Source organism: Phycodurus eques, chromosome 12, assembly GCF_024500275.1.
Source record: "Phycodurus eques isolate BA_2022a chromosome 12, UOR_Pequ_1.1, whole genome shotgun sequence".
Taxonomy (NCBI): Eukaryota; Metazoa; Chordata; class Actinopteri; order Syngnathiformes; family Syngnathidae; genus Phycodurus; species Phycodurus eques.
This window is the reverse complement of record NC_084536.1, coordinates 10,448,221-10,468,660: the sequence shown is the minus strand read 5'-3', so window position 1 is coordinate 10,468,660 and position 20,440 is coordinate 10,448,221. Positions and strand designations below refer to the sequence as shown.

Genomic DNA, 20,440 nt, shown 5'->3' with positions numbered 1-20,440 from the left:
TCAGATGTTTTATAATCGATGCCAAGGTGAGAATAGTCAACTCCAATTCAACAAATCAACGTCGTCATTATTTTTTCTGTCCAAACACAAGCTTGCTCACTGACTCTCACCACCATCCTCGTTTTCAATCACATTCGGACACCTTCAATGTGTTCAATGATCTTTATAAAATTCAAATGCCTGTGAGACCATGAAGGTATCTGAGATTTCTGACTGGATGAGTGAGACGGGGGGTGGGCCCAGTGGAATGCAAGGGTGTGTCAGTGGGACGAAAGCTGACTGTTGAGAGAAACACTTGTTTAATTTTCTTTGGCAACATTAACCAATCATTTTTACAATTAAGAGGTTATTGATCGACCTCTGCTTGTCTTCGTTTCATCGTCAAAACAGACATTGCAATATATTGTCTGTCTTTTTACTGTTACAAGAGGGCATTTGGTGATTTTCCTGAAAGCTGACGTGAATATTTAAGGCTGCTCGTCCTCTAGCGTTAGTGGGTGTCTATTCTTATTATACAATATTCGAAGATAGAATTACATATTTTGCAAGTGACTGTCCTACCAATCATTTTTGTAAACTATTTCCACATGCTTGTGGCACCGTTGCTAGTTTGCTACGCGAACCCACCACCTGTTCATTTCAGTGAGGCGCCCGTGTTGTTAATGTCACAACACGCGCTTGGCAATTCATTGACCTCAAGCTATAACCGTCATTGCAGAAAGATAAAGTTGACGTGTCAACTGGTCAACTCGTCCGTTGAAGCCCAACCACTCACTTTAAGTGCAGTAAACACAGAAATGGTGATTTCTGTCCTTGTCATGTGTGGGGTCTCTCACATTTTAAAAATCGTTATACGTTTACATTATCCTGCTTCAGTGAGATAATGTGAGACACCGACTTTAGGTGAAAGAAGAAAACAAGTCTCTTCCTTGAACCTTCAACTCGGAAGAACTCTGGGAAGTGGAAATAAGAAGTGACATTTTCACTGTTAGCTGGTGTTGGTTTCAGCGTGCCAGGCCATAAAACCACAGACAAGGAACTGAGGCATGGCATAGATGTGCCTGTGGCATCCTGGCCTCCATCTGCACTCTGAGCTCCACATTCCCCACTCTCTCATTTTCTGTGCTTTCTTTTTCCAGATTTGGAAATATGGCCGTTTCCTATTGGTATGCTGTGTGTAACCATTAATTGTGAAAAATTTCGCTCTTGGTAGCCGACAGCAGAAGTTAGTGGTTGTGACCAATAGCTCTTAGGTTTGAGTGTGTGTGTGTTTGTAATTATACCTTAAGCATTCCAAGTTCAGTTGGCTTTTGATTTATGAGGATCAAATAAGACACAGGGATATAAAATGAAGAAATATAGCCCTGTTGAAAACCAACATTAGCTGAAACCAATGAGTTGAGACAGAAATGCACAACCATAATTTAACTGAATTGCTTTTTTGTGTGACTATAGCTCAGCTGTCCTTGTGTGTGCAGAAACTGTCACTACATTGTCTTCCAGCCACACCAGCATCTCCCCATAGAAGCCAGGAGAATCCAGAACCCTGATCCCATGGGTGGGGAGAGTTGCCAGCCATTGATTGAGCATGCAGATTTAGTTTGGTTGCATATCAAAACATAAATTGGAGGCACTCATAAAACACACGGAAATAGTGGACAGTTACATCTACACCAGGGAGGATGTCAGAGGAAATGGTTTGACCTTCTTGGACTTTGCGGTACCCACTAAAGATGATAGGAGCATCAACAAAAACAGCACACAGATCAATATTCTCTTTGTTACACAAGCTGGGAGTTATCTGAACCCGACATCGTTAGGATCAAAATGTGCACACAAGGACGAATGGGGAAGAAAGGGATCACAAACACATCAGAGAAGCACTTCAATCATGCGGTTACTCCCTTATCGAAACCACAGTGTGATAGAAATCAGGCACAGAAGTGAGAGGAACACGGAAGCACACAGTCATCCCTTTCCATGAAGGACTATTGGAAACATTCAGGAGGATCTTTTTTGAACTACAAATCTCTCTTAATATTAACTAACTGACAGCAGCTCAGTTCAGCAAAAAAAAAAAAAATTAAAATAAATAAATAAATAAACATCGTAAACCGAGGAACCCTTGTACTTTGTATTTTTATTTAAAGTAATACATTATTGTGTAAAAAGCATCTTGATTTAACCGTGGCGACTGTTCCCTATTAGTCTCCTTTAACAGCATTATGCTACACACTTTTTTTTAAATATGTTACAATAGTCAGAAATCACAAAATACAGTGGTACCTCCACTTACAAGTGACCCGTTTTTGAAGTCACAAACCGTTGCTCAGCCAATTTATTTGTCTTGAGTTTCAAGAAAAAATGTAGTTATGAGCGCTTAGATGGCAGCAGCATACTTTTACAACAAGAAGCAGGATACTGGATACTGGATAATTCTATTAAAAAAAGGCTTCAAGCCGTTTATGGCCATTCGCAGTTGTAGTTTACTATCAAACTAAACAAGGAGCATTACACATTGTGCATTAACCCAACACCGCTATGTTTTGTCTAATGAAAGTCCACTATCTTAATGCTAGAATATAATCCAAACGAAATTGACCGGCTAACGAAACTAGCATCAATGTCACAGTGATATAAACCTTTAAGCAACAGATATTTGATCACAAACAGCAGCAACAAATGTAGACCGACAAGAATACTCTTGATGCTCTGCGAAAAACGACCCATATTACTACAGCTTACTGAGTCACCAAGGTGTGAAACTCTTCTTTGTGTATCTATGAATGTATGAAATGGTTAATTGTAATGTTAATTGTTATTGGGGTTACATTTTAATTTTATCAATGGTTTATGACAACTGTAGCATTGGCATTACAAATACGTAGATTGTCAGAACCGTTAACAAAATACATGAATACCAAATTATACTCTTAAAATTCTATATCACTAATACACAATGGAAGACAATGGAATGTCAGTGCCTGTACCATCCTTCCATTTAATTATTCGGCTCATTGTAGGATAATATGGTGTGTGTATGTGTGGGGGGTGACACTGCAGGCAAAAGTCATTCCACTCACATTATGCATTCTGTATATTTAGCTGTTGCACTCTGAGGAAGATTTACAGCCATTATGCTACACTGCTGTATTTGACATCTTCCTTCGCCAGGCGGTGGTTACATAAGGGTTCCTATTTTAGTTAGCCAGAGAACATGCATTTGATGGGGTGATCCAAACAGATTTGAGCCTGTGCTGCTACTTTTATACAATGACTGACCTCAAGGTTTTCTCATTATTTTAGGACTTCAATCTAATTCGGCAATTTGTTTCCATATATGACTAATCTACTGTATAATTCATGGTCTGATCTTTTGCTGGTAATTTTTTCCCTTATCCTTATTTTAACCTTGGGTGACTAAGGGACTGCATATATTTTCAAAATTGTAGGTGAGCAGTAATAGGTTATCCTGAATGCGGATTCAAAGCACGCTTTCCTGAGTGACTGAACAATTAATTCGCGAGACTTTCTCCATCATCGCTCTTTAAGTGCATCATCACTTAATTTATGACAACCTCATCAATTCAAACAGGCCTGCATGTGGTACTTCAATGTGTCCAACTGTCACTGTGTGCGGTGTCAGGGTGTGTTACACGGGAGCAGTGGAAAACAGTGGCAAATACTGGCGAGGATAATTTGGGGTCCTGAGAGGCACTGATGGGTAGATTTGCGGTGATTAGACTTGAGCGCACATACTGTATGGCAAATGTCTGAACATTTTGACAGATGGAGCACTGGACATCAATAAAAACAGCGTGGCTCATGAAACTACTGCAGTGTTCAGGTGAAATAAAATCATCTCTCAGTGAGGAGTCTGCAACATTGAAAGCACACTTGTTTTAATCATGTCATAAGAAAAGGTTACAGCTAGAGCTGTAACAATTAATCAAATAATCAACTACAAATCAATTATCAAATTAAAAACTATTTTGATAGTCCATTTATCATTGAGAGACTTTGTTTCACTTAAAATTGTTCAAATGATCGGAATTTCAGCATCCCAAGAGTAAATATTACGAGATTTCTGTAGTCCGCCACGAAAGTAGACTGATTATCTTGTTTAATCAAAATAGGACATTTGCAAACATCTGCTTTTACTTGAAACAATGATCAACATTTTTCCCCATTTCCTGACATGCTATGGACCAAACCAGTAACTGAATCATAACCAATGTATGTTTGTGCATTTTCTGTAGTGTCAATTTTAATTAATGTCCTGTTTTTGAATAAAGGATGGATCATTATTTATTTATTTTTTTTAAATCTGAGTCATCGATTCATCGTAAAAATAATCAACAGATGAATTGATGATTAATTTTTTTTTTTAATTGCATCCCTAGTTACAGATAATTTACACACCGTCGCTGTTGGGGGCAAACCAATGACCAAATTTGGCCTATATAATATTTGTTCACTAATCGATACTACTGGTCAGTCCCCACGCCGGGCATTTATTTTAACCTTAAATAACCTTGACCAAGAGTAAGATTCAAGATTAAGTTCTATTCATTTACATTTGGAAATTTTAACCTCTTGACTGATGATAAATTTTTTTGTAATGTACTGTACATTCTAAATTCTGAATGGAAAAAAAAGGTAGGACAGTCGTTGCAATGTGTATACCCACTGTACTTTATGACACTGGTGTGTTACAAATTGCTCCAGGCATGTTTATATAACCGGCTTCCTAACATGGGACTGGGTCACACTTGCACAAATGATGACATAATAGCAAATGAGACAGAGGCATAACAAAACTAAATAAAAGTGTAAACAACAAGAGTGCAGATCACAATTACCAACACAAAACAAATATACACATTGTGCATTTGCAAAGACTGAATATGAGAACACATAGAAGGACATACCAGAGCTGGACATATACAACGGGACAAACTAGCATGTAAAAAGATGAGCAGCAGCAGAATGGAGCAAAAGCAAAAGTTTGACATGAGCAGACAGTGAGGTCACGAGCTGCCAGGGCCGATTTTGCTCTTTAAGGTTCTCGTTACTGCGAACACATGGCAGTGACAAGAAAATATTACAATGCAGCTTCAGCCGCATTGCTAAAAAGCTTCCTCCGGGATGTTTGTTGGTTCTTTGGTCAACTAACGACCTCTTTTCCTTCCTTCCTTCCTTCCTTACTAACATGATGCGATAAACACGTCAACCCTGGCACAGCAAATATAAAAACAAGATGTTTTGAGCCGGTGAAAAACAGCCCAGTCGGAAGAAAAAGAGACTTTTGTTGCGTGGTAAACATGAAAAATCCATCACAGATTCTATATGGTATGTATAATCATGTCATTGGTCAATCAACGGGACATAACGCCATCTGACGGCACAAAAGTGCACTAAACAAATTTCATCAAATTGATGTCATTTTTTGCACACGGCATTCAAGATGATGCCATTTGTCGTTGTACCCCATCAATTTTTCAGATATTGACTTAGTGGTTACAAATGGACTCCATCACGGCATGCGGTACTGTACATAAGTTTTAAAAAGCAAAACCTATAATGGCTCGAGAGAAGTGGAATGCTCTGGAGAAAATACACTTCAATATTTTAGATGTTTCCTCTCAAAAGGTAAACCGGCAATCGCATCTGGTTATACTTCGCTGTGAACTGTAGCAGATGGACCAAGTCTTATATACACCACTACCAAATTGGATTACTGACATACCTACAGTATATCTAACTGTTAACACACATATCTTCTCTGTTAGGCAGAATGTTCACATTTTCAAAACCACTACATTTTAGGAAATAAAAAAAATTGCATATTGCTTGAGTTAAACACCGCATCATTTAACTAGGTAATAAATCTAATACTGCTATCATATTCACCAACATAAACAGAAAACCTCCCGTTAATCATGTTCACCCGCTAATTTAAGTTGCTGTTCCAGCTGTGCCCATCAAAAGCTTGCCTAAAACGTCTAAAAAGAGACAATAACTTAACAACAGCTAACAACGGTAGTTATGTCATCTTCCCAAACACTTTTTCAAAGGTTACAATTAGTCAGTCAGGTCAAATGAATCTGCACACAAACCTCCTTCTTGGCTGACAACTTCTTTCTGCATCAAAGCATTACAGCTATCAATTTTAACCACACTGGCTTCCTCAAATGTATGTAGCCTATCAATTTCATTCAAATTCAATAACAAATGGAATTTTAGACCATTTTCCTCAAAGTAGCAGTGACACAGCTTGAAAAACAATGATATGAGAAGGCAGTGGAAAGCAGGGGTCTGGTGGTCTGTATACTCATTCTCTCACCAGCCCCCTTCCAAGTCTTTAGTGGAGCCGACTTGCCAACGCCATTAACAAAAGTAATGGACTACATGGTATCTGACCCAATCGCTAGTTGTGTTTTGCATGTTTATTATTTAGACTTTCCAAGGAGCCAGATCATCACCCTAACAAAAAAACAATTGACATAGGATGATTTTTTTTTTTAAAGATAAAATTGGATAAAAACAGCCATTTTGTCCGTTTGTTTACACGGCACTGGCATTTAAGAAATACACCTACTTGTAAAAACAGATCTCACAATGGATGCTCTTGAAAAGGCCAGCATTATTGTTAATCATCCAAACGGTCGTTGTGTGGTCTCAAACTCCCATTTTAATAGATCATTCTTGTGGCAATGAACCCCAAAGCTGTGTAAAGTTGATGTTTAAAAAATCATCGAAGCGACATAGGCAGTATATAAAATTAGTTTCTTTGACCAAAGGTCATAAAGTGACAAGACTTTCAGCATGCTGATGATGCCAAATGAATAATGCGTAGTGTATGTATATTTCAGTAAATATGGAACGCTGCAAAAACTCATCATGACCTTCTGCTCTTCATGGAAATGAGAATGTTTTTTGTGTCTTCAACATTTGTTTCATTTAAGACCCTGTAAAGTGAATTCCGATATTTGTTACTAAATACATTACAGTGGACACCCGTACACACGCAGTTCGGCACCAGCAGATTCACCTATCCGCAAAAGTGTTGTTTTTTTTTTAGGGGTGGGGGGGAACTAATCCCCAAAATGCTTATTGGTGGCTTATCACCGCTTAGTCAAGAATTGTTTGGGTTTAAAAATAAATAAATATATAAACATTTCCCCAATGCAATTATAATGGCCGTCAGTTATCTATGGGCTTTCGCTATTCGCGGTCCGGCCCTATCCCCCGCACATAGTGTGGTTACACGATATCCATTTTTTAAAGTAATTGCTGAAAACGTGCAGACTGACAATTATTCAGCTTTCCTGATTAAATGAATCTGATATGACAGGCAGCATGTGGACAGGGGGCTTTGCACTGGTGCAGCCGCTTTAGAGCGCCTCCTTGTTGCAGCTTGGAATAGACCCGCGATGGCCCGGTGGGCTATATTCCACCCACGGAGGCTTTAAGTAGATGCATTTTATATTTTGGATTGACAGTTTAGTGGTGCTTGGTGTCAGCGCATTCAGCGGACATGCCCACGGCGTTTGAAAGCGGACACCGCAGCATGATTTTCCACAATTTGGAATTTGTATATGCGTGACAATTTTTGAATCATTCGAATTTGTCTCTGTGGTGTGTCAAATTGAGAAGACTTATTTTCACTTTATAGGGACTTTAATAAATTGCAAAACTGTAAAAGCAAAGCAGCCCACAACAGCCGCCTGCCAACATACACAAAGCTGCTAATGAATGACTCATCAGTGCTAATTTGTCGTGCTAATTTTAACCGTGCAGGCTTGAGGAAACCTTTCAAAAGCAGTATGGCAACGTAGTGTGAAGATTGGTGCCAAATAAGGTGACGCTGTCGAAGAACTGCCACGTTATGTGCGCAGTAAAATGTCAAAATCCTTGTTGTAAAGGATATATTTTTGTCTTTGAGAAAACTATGCTTTGTATGATGAATTTTTATTACAGTAGATTTAGGTGCTGATACATCATGAAGTTAATTGGTAAAAGGGAGGTTTTGTCATGAGCTACCTAAACCTCGGACAAGGTGTATTCAAAAATAAATATAGAAAATATAAATTCCATAAATAAATACAAATACTTCAAATACTTGGGGTCAACCGTCCGGAGCAATGGTGAGTGTGGTCACGAAAGAAGAAATGGGTCCAAGCAGGTTGGAAGGGGTGGAGGAAGGTGTCAGGTGTGTTATGTGACAGAAGAGTCTCTGCTAGGATGAAGGGCAAAGTTTATAAAACAGTGGTGAGGGCAGCCATGATGCACGGATTAGAGACAGTGGCACTGAAGAGACAACAGGAAGCAGAGCTGGAGGTGGCGGAAATGAAGATGTTGAGGTTCGCTCTCGGAGTGACCAGGTTGGATAAAATTAGAAATGAGCTCATCAGAGGGACAGCCGAGGTTTGATGTTTTGGAGACAAAGTTAGAGAGAGCAGACTTCGATGGTTTGGTCACGTCCAGAGGAGAAATAGTGAGTATATTGGTAGAAGGATGATGAGGATGGAGCTGCCAGGCAAGAGAACTAGAGGAAGACCAAAGAGAAGATGATGGATGTCGTGAGGGAAGACATGAGGGCAGTTGGTGTTTGAGAGGAGGATGCAGGAGATAGGCTTACATGGAAAAGGATGACGCGCTGTGGCAACCACTAAAGGGACAAGCTGAAAGGAAAAGAAGAAGAAGAAATACAAATACAAACGATTTGATAGCTGTATGAAAGTGTATGTACTGCAGTATGTCTATTTGCAACAGTTACACACATAAATTCAGTTCTCGCGTAATGGCCGTAATTTCAGAAAAATGTGACATGAAATTTATGGCGTGATGCAGTCATGCTAAAAGTTCCCACTAACACAGGGAGTAAATATCTCCAGATCACGAATGCTACTCACCCAGTGAATAAAGTTTAAAAAAATATTAAAAATAAAAGTTTTTAAAAAGAGAAGAAAACAAGAAAAACACACGCCTATACTAGCCGGAGTCCGGACACAGAAATCTAAAACAACAATGAATTCTTAAAAATGCAAGGCCCGTCGTAGTCACCAGTTGTTTATGTAAAAGTTGTGTGATATGATGATGGTGATGATTATGATGGAGAGCACTGTCTCACACAATAATCTATACATCAAATGTGTATAAATCTGTTAGCCCAGCCATTTGAATACATGCTAAATTCATACCCAGTTGGGCATCCAAAACACGCTGTCAAGTGGAAACCTTTTATGTCCAAATATGGTCCAATTTCATTTTTTCCCCACAACTCTCTATTATTGAGCTATCACCACACCATGTCACTTTCAAGCATAATTAACCAATTTAAAGTGTTAAAAATAGCTCTCTTGCACACTTCAACTGTCTGAGAGGTGTCATATAAATCCACTTCTTATCGGCACAGTGGGAGCCTTGGGGCATTACATTGCCTCAAGATTTAAGTCTGCATGTTTTTAGACATTAACGAGTGAAAACAGGTTAGATACATTTGAGTAATACTGCTTTGTTAAAAATGGATAGCGGGAATGCTCCGGTGCAGAAGGAACTGGTCAACCACAAAGGTAAAGTACGTACAGATTAATTTCTACCTATTAAACGGCATAGTCAGCTCATTGCTTTATTTATTGCATTACTCAGGACCTTTGAGAAAGAGTTTGGGAAGATGAACTAACCACAATCGTTAACTTTGGTTGACTATTAAAGCCTTTTCTGTTGGTGGGAGCTCAGCGCCAGCAGAGACTTATAATGAGGGCACCTTGCGGCAGTGACTTATCCATATGCTTTTAATCAATGAGAGCGTGATAAATTGGCGCTTTTTTTAGCAAATTAAATTTGCGTTTGAACACGACTATGGGCAGGTGTTTTGTTGATGTGAGTGTGCCATAGTATATGATAGTAATATAAGGCATAACACCAACTTTACGATGAGATGCTTGGTAAATCTATAGATGCCTATATTTTGATTTCCTTGAAAAGTTGTGGTTTTGGAGAAGCGAGGATTTCACCAGACAGTGACGATATGCTTTTTGAGTGTCCCTCACAAGACCGGATCTCATTTGAAAAGTAATGCACTGTCGTATAAAATTGTGATCATCTGTTCTGATTACGGCAGGTCCTCCCGAGTTGGTGTGTGAGGTTGAGAAGTTCTGACTAGGTATAGTCGGGCTCGCCTCCACACACGGATTGGGCTCTGGTATCAGTCCTCTTGAGAGGGGTTGCACTCTCTTCCACTCTGGAGTTGCCCACAGCGAGTGGCGCCGGGCAGGTACGTATTGCCCCCCGGCTCGATGCCTGTACATTGGGGTTCACCCCAGTGGACGAAAGGGTAGCTTCCCTCCGCCTTCAGGTGGGGGGACAGGTCCTGACTGTTGTTCGTGCCTATGTAGCAAACAGCAGTTCAGAGTACCCACCCTTTTTGGAGTCTTTGGAGGGGGTGCTGGAGAGCTCTCCCGCTGGGGACTCCATCATTCTGCTGGGGGATTTCAATGCTCACGTGGGCAATAACAGTGAGACCTGGAAGGGCGAATGGGAGGAACGGTCGCCCCGATCATAACCTGAGTGGTGGTCTGTTATTGGACTTTTGTGCTCACCACCGATTGTCCATAACGAACACCATGTTCAAGCATAAGGGTGTCCACACGTGCACTTGGCACCAGGATACCTTAGGTCACTGTTCGATGATCAACTTTGTGGTCATGTCATCCGACTTACGGCCGCATGTCTTAGACACTCAGGTGATGAGAGGGGCGGAGCTGTCAACCAATCACCACCTGGTGGTGAGTCGGCTCCGATGGTGGGGGAAGATGACGGTCTGACCTGGCAGGCCCAAGCGTATTGTGGGGGTCTGCTGGGAACGTCTGGCAGAATCCCCTGTCAGAAGGAGTTTCAACTCCCACCTCCGGCAGAACTTCACCCACGTCCCAGGGGAGGCGAGTGACATTGAGTCCGAATGGACCATGTTCCTTGCCGCTATTGCCGAGGCGGTCGACCGGAGCTGTGGCCGTAAGGTTGTCGTTGCATGTTGTGGCGGAAATCCCAGAACCCATTGGTGGACACCAGCAGTGAGGGATTCCGTCAAGCTGAAGAAGGAGTCCTATCGGGCCTTTTTGGCCTGTGGGACTCCTGAAGCAGCTGATAGTACCGGCTGCCCAAGCGGAATGCAGCTTTAGTGGTCGCTGAGGCAAAAACTCAGACATGGGAGTTCGATGAAGCCAGGGAGAACGATTTCCGAACGGCTTCGACGAAATTCTGGTCCACCATCTGGCATCTCAGGAGGGGGAAGCAGTGCACAATCAACACTGTGTATAGTGAGGATGAGGCACTGCTGACCTCGACTTGCGGCATCGTGAGCTGATGGGGAGAATACTTTGAAGACATCCTCAATTCCACCGACACGCTTTCCCATGAGGAAGCAGAGTCTGGGATCTCTGAGACGGGCTCTCCTATCTCTGGGGTTGAGGTCACCGAGGTTGTTAAAAATCTCCTCGGTGGCAAGGCCCCGGGGGTGGATGAGATTGCCCCAGAGTTCCTAAAGGCTCTGGATGTTGTGGGGCTGTCCTGGTTGTCACACGCCTCTGCAACATCGCATGGACATCGGGGACAGTGCCTCTGGATTGGCAGACTGGGGTGGTGGTCCCCCGTAGGGTGTGTTCCAACTACAGGGGATCACACTCCTCAGCCTCCCTGGTAAGGTCTATTCAAGGGTGCTGGAGAGGACAGTCTGTCGGGAAGTCAAATCTCAGATTCAGGAGGAGCAGTGTGATTTTCGTCCTGGCCGTGGAACAGTGGACCCTCGGCAAGGTCCTCGAGGGTGCATGTGAGTTCGCCCAACCAGTCTACATGTGTTTTGTGGACTTGGAGAAGACGTTCGACAGTATCCCTCGGGGAGTCCTGTGGTGGGTCCTTCGGGAGGATGGAGTACCGAACTCCCTGATACGGGCTGGTCGGTCCCTGTACAACCAGTGTCAGAGCTTGGTCCGCATTGCTGGCAGTAAGTCGGACTCGTTTCCGGTGAGGGTTGGACTCCGCCAAGGCTGCCCTTTGTCACCGATTCTGTTCATAACTTTTATGGACAGAATTTCTAGCCGCAGCCGAGTTGTAGAGGGGGTCCGTTTGGTGGCCTCAATATTGCATCTCTGCTTTTTGCAGATGATGTGGTTCTGTTGGCTTCATCAAGCCGTGATCTCCAACTCTCACTGGAGCGGTTCACAGCTGAGTGTGAACCAGCTGGGATGAGAATCAGCACCTCCAAATCTGAGACCATGGTCCGGGATGAGTTCCTGCCCCAAGTGGAGGAGTATCTTGGGGTCTTGTTCACGAGTGAGGGAAGAATGGAACAGGAGCTCGACAGGCGGATCGGTGCAGCGTCTGCAGTGATGCAGACTTTGTATCGGTCCGTTGTGGTGAAGAAGGAGGCAAGCCGAAAGGCGAAGCTCTCAATTTACCGGTTGAGCTACGTCCCTACCCTCACCTATGGTCACGAGGTGGGGGTCCCCGGTGAGGTGTTCCAGTCACGTCTCACCGGGAGGAGACCCCGGGGACGACCCAGGACACGCTGGAGAGACTAAGTCTCTCGGCTGGCCTGGGAACACCTCAGGATCCCCTTGGAAGAGCTGGATGAAGTGGCTGGGGAAAGGGAAGTCTGTTCTACCTGCTAAAGCTACTGCCCCTGCGACCAGACTTCGGATTAGAGGAAGAATATGGATGGATGAATGAAATGCTTGTGCATTTAACTATTGTATTCTTATGCCACTGTGCAAACTACTTAATTGGGAAAATTTGCAAATTGTCCTTTTTAAAAGCTACATTTTGACATATCTGATGATATTAAGTGCTTGAAAAAGCCATGGCGCTTTTAGCAGATCATGTTGGTTTGAAGATCAAGGTTCACACGCAGATATTTTCCTTCAGGAAGTAACACTCTGTCAACTCATGGGAGTTAATCAAGAAAATGCTTCACACGGAGCTGAGAATTCAGAGGTCAGAGCATGAACCTACGACATCATAAAAACCAAGCTGTCAAATAAAAATGGCACCCCACTTAAACTGATCGTTTTAAAGTATTGAACAGTGAGGCCAATTCTTTTGTTTTTGCTGTAGATTGAAATCAATTGGGTTCGATATCAAAATATGTGAGATCAAATTTGAGCATAAAAAAGTAAGTATGATTCACTCCAAATATTCTACAGTGGGTCCCAAATATTCATTGTCGGGGACGTTTATATTCAGCAACTGGAATTCCACCACTTACTGCCACCGATGTAGATATTCGTCAAGTACATTTTAAACGTTTAGGCGTGTAAGAGGGTCTCACCCAGCTTGTTTGTCAAATTCAGGTTAGTAAACCACTGTAATGATCTACAGATCTCTGTCGATGGCTGGATTGCATCGCTTTGGATTTGAGAACAGCACAGCTTTTGAGTAGAAGATTAAGATTAGACGGAGAATCTCTGCTTGTCAGGACTATTATGACGGTGCGAAACACGTTGGAAGTGGGACAAGTTAAGGAACCTCAACCTCTAACAGAATATGTATGGTATAAAGTATGTGTCGGGGTAGGTAGTAGAAATTGTGAGACGATGATGCAGTTCATGGAGTGAATGGCAAAGACCATGGAAAGAAGCCACACTCAAGCAATACAGTGTCAGCATTGCTCACAGGATGTTCCTTAGTTGTACATCTGTCAATAAATGATTACTTTGCCATCAAAAGCCCTCTCAGTCTTTTTTTTTTTTTTTTTACAGTTCGAGGTGTAACAAAACTAAAAATATTAGAATCAAAGTCATTGTTCTGCTTGACGTAGCTTTTCACAAAAAGCTTGTCTCATGGTTTTTTTTTGTCAGAAACTGGTGTTTTTTGTCAACAACTTGTGTTTTATTGCTGTTTACTAAAGAATGGACAAGGCTAAAAAAGCTTTTTTTTTGGTGAAAGGTGAGAGTCTACTCTTTCTTTTGGTAGGCTCCATGCTTAATATTGTCACAGAACACAATCTGTGGGTCTTGAAAGATCTGTCAAAATGCTATAAAATGGCTGGCAATGTGGGGAACTCTGCTCTGAGGAGGACGGGAGAAACGGCTGCCCACATCTTAAAACAGCAGCAATATTATACCTCACATAGGGATAATCCGAGCTTAAACATAACAGTTTGTGGGCCCGTGGTCAGAGAGAATGCATAATCTCCATTGTGTCAATTCGCTTGCTCGGCTACCCTTGCTCACTGACTGAAAGGTTCGCAACAGGGTAGTATGGGTGCTATGTTTGTCAAAAGACAAAAGGAGTTCATGCAGGCAGGATGACTAACACACAGTGTACTGCTATTAATATTTGAAAAGCCTTCAGTTTAATGTCTTACCACCCTGGTCCTCCCATTCTTGGATGTACGCTACACTACCATAATACATTTGAATTCAACATCATTTGGGATGTAGAAATGCTTTTCAGAACTGCATAAGTGGCACATTATCAGACTCGTTTCACTCCACAATTCTGATTATGTTTTGTAGTGTTGAATAAAATGAGAGCATGTTTGCATTTCATCACACGTTTCAGAGGCGTAACAATTATGCAAAGAAGATTGAGTCTTATGAAAATGCAATTGGCAAAAATCACATTTGCTGCAATTGTTGAGGGTCTCTAAATTATGTGTGTTTGTATGATTTACATGGTGAAGCTGCTGTGGAGGAATTAAAACAAGAAAGTACATTGTGTCACAATTAAACAGTCCAACCTACCAGACACCTGACATCAAAAGTGAAACTATGTGGTGAAAAATAGGACTGAAAGGATTAATCCGATTACAAAAAAAGTCTAAGCAAAATCTCTGCCACAAAGCAGTAAAAAGAAAGAAAGAAACATAACACGTTTATACACTAGCTGCTCTGACCACAAAGGCACTCAACCCGTAGACTGGCGATCCTGAGTTTACAACAGCCAATAAGCTCTCATTTTCTATTACACAAGTCACTCACCAGGTCAGGCTCTGCCTTTTTAATGCCACACATATTCAAAGTCACAGATACTACAGTGTGGAATGTATGGAAGGGCACCTTAAGTGGACAACAATAACAACTGCACCACACAAGCACATTTTGTGTTGGTATTGTTTCAGAATGCTAGATCAAATTTTATTCGACTACTCGATTAAACGATGAGAGCATTGGTAGAATACTCAATACTAAAAATATCTGACAGCTGCTGCCCTAGTGGAAAATTATTACTTGTACAATTTAGCAGAGGCATGTCCCTACTCCCTTGACATCTATCCATCTTTGGCAATTCTAGGGCACTAAAGCAGGTGGAAGCCAGACTAAACAGGTTTTTAGTTGGCAAAATTGTTGGTACCCTGCCATTAAAGAAAAGAAAACCCCACAATGGTCATTGAAATAAGTTGAAACTGATGAGGCTGGAATTGGCCAAAATACATTCTGACAAGCCACAAAGTTTCAGGAAGAATGTCCCTTGGACAGATGAGATGACACTGAAGAGGTTTGAAAGAGGTCAGAAATCAAGATAGTTCCCAGTGTCAGAAAGCTTGGTCTCAGGGGTCCTCTAACAAGAACAAAACACTGGACCATTCTGAAATGGCTTCCTATGCGCCCCGATCTAAAACATATTGAACATCTGAGGAAGGAGTTGAAACCTGCATACTGGATTGCAGTGAAGCTTGAGTTTCATTAGTTAATTTTCAATACATTTTGCTTCTGTCAGTTGCAAGTTATTTCAGTGACGACAGCGGGTTTTTCTTTGTTTAACTGAAGCATATCAATGTGTGTAATTATTGGATTACTATGGGACATTTCTTTAAAGTTTGCTTTTGGTCATCTCTTTATGTGGAATAATTGCCTTACGGTTTTCCTTTTTTTTGGGGGGGGGGGGGGGGGGGGGGGTTGTGCTGGGTGTACTTGTCAGTCAAATATGTCTTATCTCTGCTTGGAGTTGCCAAATTAGAGATGGACAAAATCTATAAGGCCAGTGTCAGACCCTAGAGTTGCCAACCAGACAATTGAAGAGTTACGATTTAAAAAAAATTAATAAATAAGTTTAAAAAAGAGAGCCTTTACAAGAGCAACATAAAGCACAGCTAGTGTTAAATCTCTGTTGGGTTGACTGATATTGATATTTGATCCTTTTGTGAAAAAACATGAATTGATCCAAGTAAAGCAACCACATCTTGATTTCCTACTCTATTGTAAACTGAATCTTGAAAACAGCCTTTTTACTTCCCGCTTTGTTGTGCACACACACTATATCCACAGGCCTAATTATTGCCTGCCCATTAATCAGCAACAGCTGTAATTATATTAATTCCAGTGTAATCTGATCAAGGTGAAGGAGATCAAATCACGACCTCTGTCCTGCTGGCCTAGAAGGGGTGGCGGTTGGGTAGGGTTATTTCAGTAATGGTGGCGACAGTGGTGAAAATACATTTAGACTATAATAATCTGATTTAATTCAGTATGTTAGTGTATTCGTAGAACAAAGTACATGCATTGGGGGGGTAAACAAAACAAAAACAAAAAAGTCCACAAGCCATTACGTCTTCTGAATTGCTTGTTCATTATCTGTTAAAAAGTTTATAGTTACAAAAGTAATACCAAGACGCAAAACATTTGGCTGTTTTATTGTTTGAGGGTTTATGTCATGGGAATGGACATTTGTTTAAAAAAAAAAAAACAATTGCGAGTGTTTGGAAAAAAAAATAATACTGTATATTGCTTCTGTTGTACCAAAAAATTTAATTCAGTTGACCTTGTTCCTCACCATTGGGGCAGTACGGTGTCATAGGGCATCCAGACTGATGGAAAGTACAAAAAAAAAAAATAATAATAGTTTCAAGAAAAAAAGAAGCTAGGCTGGTTTAACATTTGATGATCATTTGCCCTGACCACTTTCCTAGCACATCCAAGAATCGGACAATGCTGACTTTAATCGCAAGGGAGTAAAAATGCTCAAATTTGGCCCCATTGCTGGAATGTGTGTACCCCACTTTACTTGAACAGCTTTTTGTCATTATTGTTTTTACAATACCGGAATTACAAGAGCACCATTTTCCACAACATGATCATGAAACATGATTGACATATTGAATCTTCCAACTTCATTGTGATTGACACTTTCCAACATCAGTCACACAACAGTGGGTTATGATTCATCCAAGAAGCTTTAAGAACTGTGATTAAAAGAGATGCACTACTTAATGAAGCTCTGCTATGGTTGCGATACATCCTTTAATCAACCTTCCAAGAAGTATCTGCAGTCTGCGCAATGTAACACAGATGTCATGGAAACAGTCAGAGAACAACTCTGCTGGGAATGAATCTACAGCGTCAGTGACAGCAGGTTCTAACGTGGCTTTGCCTGAATGACGACATTGTTTTTGCATCTGGCTACCACTCCCACAGCCAGATTTCCAAAACAAACGTGGGCTTTGATACTGGATCCATCTGCGTCCTGTCTGGTCACAGGGAAGGATGGGGCTGGATGAGTGGATGGAACTGAGGAACTTGATGTGCAGATAGCGCAGATAAGAAGGTAGTCGAGGGAACCGGAGTGTGGGGGCTGAGTGAGAAACAACATACAAATTCTATAAATATAAACTACTGCACATTTGTAATGGTGTGAACAACTCTGACTGGATGATGACACAAAACATACGCTGTTCCAAATCTGGGAAGAGAAGCCAAAAACAAAACCGCGTGAGATTTTCGAGTCATTATCAATGAACGGGACAAAAAAAAAAACATAACTAGGAACATTCACAAGAAAGAAATTGGGATTCAGAGTTTGAAAATAGCATATGCAGTGATCCTCATTCATTGTGGGAATTCCATTTGAGACCGACCCACGATAGGTGAAAATTTGTAATAGCAAGCCGATATAAGGAAACATTTTATTTATTTATTTTTTTAATATAGTTTAGATTCAAAGTACCCCTCCAACACACTTTAAAAGCACTGTAATATGGCTGGGGAAAAAAAAATTTTTTTTCTTAAATAATACCTCAAATAAGTTGATTATAAAACAGGTCAACACAAAATTTCTGCCTCAAAGGTCCGCCAGAACCATGTTCATGCCACCATCCGTGTTTTCCACACGGACATTTCTTGCACATAGGGCTGGGGGGGGCGCGTATTCAATGGAATAATCGATAGGATAATCGATTCTAATAAGATTTAATAGTTTAACATTAACTAGGCTTCGGATGGTTACCTGTTTCAAGGTATACCGCAGTTTTAAAAAGTCATGGTTTCAAAAAGTCACTGTTTCAAACCCGCTAAAATCATCAGCGTGAAAAGATTTTTTTTTTTTTTTTGAGCAGAGACACGATTGCAATAGTGTGAAATCATAATCATTTTACTGATGGTTAACATACTTTCAAAATCTGATACCGTCCCATGTCTAAAGTCTGTATTTCATAGGAAACTAACCTTTGAATCGAAGGCAACACATCATGTGGAAACTGTCTAAATGCAGTGTGCCATCAGTTGCAAATTTTGTGAAGCTTTTGTGAATGGAGCACATGGTATGAAAAAAAAAAAAAGAATATTGGAGCTATCAAATATTTGTAAAGATGTAGGTCACCATCTAGAGGTATGAAAAAGCTGTACACTTTCATTCTAATATGCCACTGCCACCTAGATGTTATGAAAAAGATGTAGCCTACACTTTCATTCCAATATGACAGGGGTACGTATGACTGCATATGTACAGTTTTGCGCATAAGTTTACATACCCTAACAGAATTTGTGAAATATTGTTTTTGTTTTTTTAATAAATACGACTGAACATTCATTACAGTAATTGAGACTGAAGGCCCCCGTGACCAATTGGATTGGACCACTGGAGGGTCCCCACCGGTCAGCCTTGCGCCAGTGTTCGTCTCCTATGGACCGGCCGAGGACGACACAAATGCTCCTTATTTATTTATTTACTACAAATAATACATTTTTTATTCAACTATATACATATACACACACACATATATATATCAGCAACGTATAGTGAGAGGCAGAACAAATAAATGCTCTTCCACTATATGGCAGAAGGTACAATTAATGTTTCCATTCATAGAACAGAATAATGGCTTTGTGTTCAACTAAATTGGCGCCAAATGTGTAAGTAAATTACGGTGTGTTCAACATTATTTCAGTATATTTACTTTTTTAATTGACTTTTCACATCTAGTATACCTGCTTCCGATTGACACTCCTAGATCGTGCTCACGTTCAGTTATGGATCCTCAAGACTTTTGTGCATCCTACTGTGATAGATATTTTCGCCCAATTTTATGTTGACCGGTCAAACTGGTGTCGGGGGCTAGTTTTTTTCTACTGAGTGAGTTTTTACGGCCCACATTTAGGACCGCAAAAATCCCTCCACTTTCATCAGGATACACAAGTTGGCAAAAACCGGTGCATTTTCGGGCATGTTCAGGCCACCCCAAAGGCAATTCAAAACAATAAACAACAATTCCTGGAAGGCCTTAACACTGCCAGCTGCTGAGGCCCCAACTATGAGGTGGTTTGGGTTACTTCTCATACAAAATGTATGACGCAGATGGCACTGCAGTGGCAGCTGGCAACCAACTTCACAATGTGCATTACTGCCACAGCTAGGATTGGAGGGGAACATTAATCAAAAGAGTCAGATGGACTTCAGTATCATTCGCCTTGGGGTGGCATGCTCTAGCCACACAGAGACATTCTAGTTAAGACTTGATATATGCACGTTGAATCTCAACCCTGCTGTTGAAAACCTCTTGATGACGTTATTACAACATCAGGTTTATTGTATCCACACTTTTGAAAGCTGTTGCAGAGTATGACACTGTAAAGTGTTTTTACAGGCTCAACGACTCCCGGTGGTGAATGAACGGTCCTCGTGTGTAAAACATATGTGGTGGGTGGCCACTTTAATAGTCCTCGAATGGCTTTCTCAAATAATTAAGTAAATGAGTCACAACAGTGAGAAAAGATTGGTGACATGGCTTCATGCTCTTAAGTGGAATAAAAGGATTCCCACGGTGCATAATTATCCATGAGTGACAAGTTTGAGAGTTTGGCGAGTAACAAAGCAAAGAGTGACAAAAAGGCATGGAGGAATGAGAGAGTCTAGGGTCCTCTGATATTTGAGTCTTTCTAAAAATAATCATGCTGAAGCAAAGATATGAAGCGTACCCCTCGGAGGGGACGAAACAAAGAAGACAATTGTGCCCGCAGAGTGAATAAAAATGGCACTGAGGCTAGGGCCTCTGGTTCATGTATATAACTTACATCGGTGTATACAAAGCAGGGTACATATCAGAAGTGCAACAATTCGTTGATTAATTGACAACTAATCAATTACCAAATTAATCGACAATTAGTTTGATAAATGATTAATCGTTTAGAGACTTAACTTAAAATTGTCCGAATCCTCAGACTTT

General features: G+C 41.0%; 1 protein-coding gene across 5 annotated transcripts in view; it reads right to left on the bottom strand.

The window, feature by feature from the left end:
• adarb1b (adenosine deaminase RNA specific B1b) overlaps positions 1–20,440 on the bottom strand; it is a 150,664-nt gene that overhangs the window by 77,133 nt on the left and 53,091 nt on the right. The gene's annotated exons all lie outside the window — the stretch shown is intronic.